Below are 4413 nucleotides of genomic sequence, written 5' to 3' on the forward strand. Positions count from 1 at the left end.
CGCCGCCCCGCACTGCCCCGCCGCGCCGGACCTCGCCGGAGGTATAGCGCCGTTCGTTTTTTTTAAAAAATGATTCGGTTTTTTAAGAAACCCTAGTTTTTTTGGATAGATCAGTTCGCCGGTTTTTTTCCGGTTTAGTTACTTTGCGGACGTTCGTCCGTACGTTCGTTTTAACGGAAGGAGTTCACTCGTTAGCCGCAGATAACGAACGCTAGTTCGTTAGCCTGTTCGTCAGTTTTCTTTTTCTCGGATTTTCCGCGATTATTTTCAATCGCGATTTCTGATCCGATTTTCGTTTTAGTTTATCTTTTCGCTCGTTTGTCGGAATCAGGCGATTCAAGCGCCTAGATCTTCGTCTCGAAACCCTTTTTCCGTTTAACCAACTTGAACAAGCTTTTGCTACTGTAAAATTTGAGCTTAGTCCAGATTAGCAAACAGATCTTGTTTCTTTTGCAGTTTGAGTTTCGTTGCTCCGTTCAATTTGATTCTCTTTGCAAACCGGAGTTCTTAAGTTGAACTTTCTGGTTAGATCTTCTTGTTTAAGATTTACCTGTGTTTCTTTGCTTGTTTGCTTATGTATGCTATTGTTTGTTTGCGATAGAACACCCGGAGTGCGAAGCGTGCTACTACGAATCCCTAGGTTTTGCGGATCATCAGCAAGGCAAGTAACACTTTGATCATACCCCTTTATCACCCAGTTTTTATGCATTAGTTCCAATCCTCAAACATTGCATGGTTAGGTTGTGATTAACATGTGGGTTGGGAAGTAGTTGATGAGGTAGAACCTATTGCCCTGTTATTATCAAACCCTTGGGAGTTACTTCTACGAATTGCTTATATTGCTATGCTATGCTCGTAGACGTGGTTTGGGTGAGTGAAATCCATGACATATGTGAGATTGTTAATTAATGGTTCAACTTAAGGTGGCAACTTGAATACACATCTGGGTGGATTGTTTGTTGGGCACCTGGAGAACCCAATGTTGTCCTAGGATAACTCGGAGTACCCGTGTGATAATCCTATGGTCCGCCACCCAGGCTCAAAGGGAACTGAGATATTTTCATGCTAGAAACTTCCGTGTGCAGCCACAAGCTATTATGGGCTCTAGCATAGTTGAGTAAGTTGCGTGAAGCTCCCGAAGAGGTGGATCAGCAGGTAGAGGGATGTAGGTTGGTATGGTCTGCCCGGAGTAAGGGGTTAATGCTTCTGAAAGACTGTGTCTCGGTCATCCGTTTCTCAAACACCCTGTAGTGCGAGAAATCCAACGAAGGAGATCGAGTCTTGTGGGGAAAAGTGCGCAAACCTCTGCAGAGTGTATAAACTAATCATGGTTAGCCGTGTCCCCGATTATGGGCATCTTGAGTATCTAGTACTTGGAGTATCCTAAGTATCTCATCACTCTAAAATAATATTGTTGGGTTGTTAATTACTTTAATTGGGATTGAGTTGGAGGAACTTTCTCAATGATGTTTCAACTACCATGATAGTTAAACAAAATCTATTCCTTTGTTGTAGGGAAAAATTGGCTTTTCGCAAAACTGTAACCATAGAGCTTTCCACCAGCCAAATATGCATGTAGTGATAGTATTATTTTGTTCTTGCTCTACTATGTTACTTTGCCAGCATATTCCATGTGCTGACCTGTTTTTGGGCTGCAACGTATTATGTTGCAGACTTTTCAGACGAGGAGTAAGGTTCATTAGGTCGTTGCCGTGCAGCTCAGCTATGCCGTTAGAGTTGATGGACTCACTTTATCTTCCAAGCCTTCCGCTGTTACCGTATTAGATGGCCTTTAGCCATATTTATTGTAATAAGATCTCTTTTGAGACATTCGATGTAATAAGTGTGTGATTGCTACTCTGTTATAAATCCTCGAGTACTATGTGTGTCAGCATTACCGATCCAGGGATGACACTGAAGCACTGAGACTTGACCGTTTGAGGTCGGGTCGCTACAAGATGGTATCAGAGCACACGCTGAGTGTAGGACACAACCACTAAGCTAAAAGCCCTAGATCACTATTCTCTTCTCATTTTTGACTCCTCTCCATTTTCTACTCTTTAGGATGGCGGATGCAAGGAACAAGTTTGCACAACCGGATGAAGAAGCACCTTTTGGACGACATTTGAAGGAAGTCACTAGGTACCTGAACATTGGAATACCAAGCTTCACCGGGACTTACAACGCCACTCTACCAGAAGAGGAGCGATGGATGATTCAAGTTCAAGTTCCAGGAAGGACATTCACGCCAGTCACTAAGCCCATAGAATTTTCCTTTGATGCACCAACCTGGAGTCTAGGAAAGAGTATGGCAGCTCACATCACCATGGGACGCATTGGAGAAGTTTATCAGAAGGAGCTTAAGGATACTATCCATCAGATTTGTGGGCGCCGAGATGAGCAATGGGAGATGATCAGCACAAGGAAGTATAGATCAATTGCAGCTTTCATCCAGGAGTTAAACCAACATATTCGTCGCCAGGAGAACCAGATGTGCGCAGGAATGATAGATTTGAAGAAGGCAATGACTAGGATCACGGAACTGGAGGAAGAACTCAAGGCTACACGTGAAGATTATGAGGAGGAAATCGTCGTACTAGTGGATAAGAATGCCGACCTAACAATGAAGCTAGGAGTATTCCTGGGAGACCCCGCACCAGGAGAAGAAGACGAAGAACCCAATGAGATTCGCCCGGAGGACTACATCATCATCGACGACACCGACTCGGACCCCGACAATAGCGATGATGACTATGAAGACAAAGCTGGAGCAGACATCATGGAGTCTTCAACCGGAGAATATTTTTAGTAGACCACCACATCAGTAGTAGTATTCCACCATGTAAATAGTATAGCCCGAGCACTTTTGTAATGATAGTTAGATCGATTGTATGCCCTTGTTTGATTGATTGAGTGAAATGTTTGTGTTTGTCTCATGTGCATATGGGTAGTGCTTTCTCATTAGACATCATTCTATTCTAATCTCTCCCCTCTAAACCCATCAGATGCCTCTGAGACGTGACCCCGGATTTACCTTTCCACCGGAGGTCAATCAGTTTATCCAGCAGCAGAATACCCTGATGCAGTTGTTAGTTCAGAACCAAGGCAACAACAATAACAACAATCCACCGCCACCACCATCAGTTGACAACTTAGCCCGCTTTCTGAGGTTGCAGCCGCCGGTGTTTTCCAGTAGCACCGAGCCCATAGTAGCAGATGATTGGCTCTTCTAGATTGGAAGGGAGTTAACCACTGCAGGATGTACCGATGCTGAGAAGGTGCGTTTTGCCGCACATCAGTTGGATGGACCAGCAGCCTCATGGTGGGAGAATTACACCGTCACCTACCCTATAGCCACGATGACATGGGATCAGTTTCAGCAAGCTTTTCGACAGCCCATGTCTCAACTGGAGCTATGAGTATGAAGAAGCGTGAGTTTCGCAACTTACGCCAGGGGAACCGTACTGTGGCTCAATACGTGGATGAGTTTAGCAAGTTATCCCGTTATGCCCCTGATGATGTGGCCACAGATGCCGCAAAGCAGGAGAAGTTTATGAAAGGGCTGAATGATGAGACGAGCATGCAGTTGATGGTGGCAACATTCAACAACTAGCAGGAGCTGGTAGATAAAGCTCTCATGATTGAAGGGAAGCAGCAGCAGATTGAGAATCGTAAGAGGAAGTATGGACAAGGAAGGTATAATTCAGGAGCTCAGCAGAAGCCTCGCCTAACCCCGAACTCGGGAGAACTTGTTCATAACCACGGAGGCCACACCCATAATGGAGGAAGTAACCATAATCATACTGGCCTAAGGAATGGGAATGGGAATGGAGTAAGCAACAATCAGAACCGCTCCAATCCAGCCACACCCACGAAGAGAGACCTAAGCCACGTTACTTGTTTCAAGTGCGGGAAGACTGGACACTATGCCACGAAGTGCCCTGAAGCGAAGAATGGAAATGACAATGGGAGCGCTGGAAAGAAGCCCAACCCATTCAACAAAGGACAAGTGAACCACGTCAACGTGGAGGAGGTTGAAGAGTAGCCAGATGCGGTGATTGGTAAGTTTTTGGTTAAGTCTTTTACTGCCCTTGTTCTTTTAGATACTGGTGCATCACATTCATACATATCAAGGGAATTCGTGGATAAGTTTAAACTACCAACCCAAACCCTTAGGACCCATCTGTTAGTAAGTTCACCTGGAGCAGAGTATATGGCTAGTCGATGGTGCGACCAGATACCCTTAACCATTGGTAGCCATGTTTTTCCGTCCGACCTAATAATCTTGGAGTCACAAGGATTGGATGTGATATTAGGAATGGACTGGATGTCAAAGTATGGAGGAAGCATTGACTGTGTTAGTAAGACAATTTGTCTCACCACCCCGGAGGGAAAAATGATCAAGTATGTATC

The sequence above is a fragment of the Triticum dicoccoides genome, chromosome 6A, assembly GCF_002162155.2.
Source record: "Triticum dicoccoides isolate Atlit2015 ecotype Zavitan chromosome 6A, WEW_v2.0, whole genome shotgun sequence".
Taxonomy (NCBI): Eukaryota; Viridiplantae; Streptophyta; class Magnoliopsida; order Poales; family Poaceae; genus Triticum; species Triticum dicoccoides.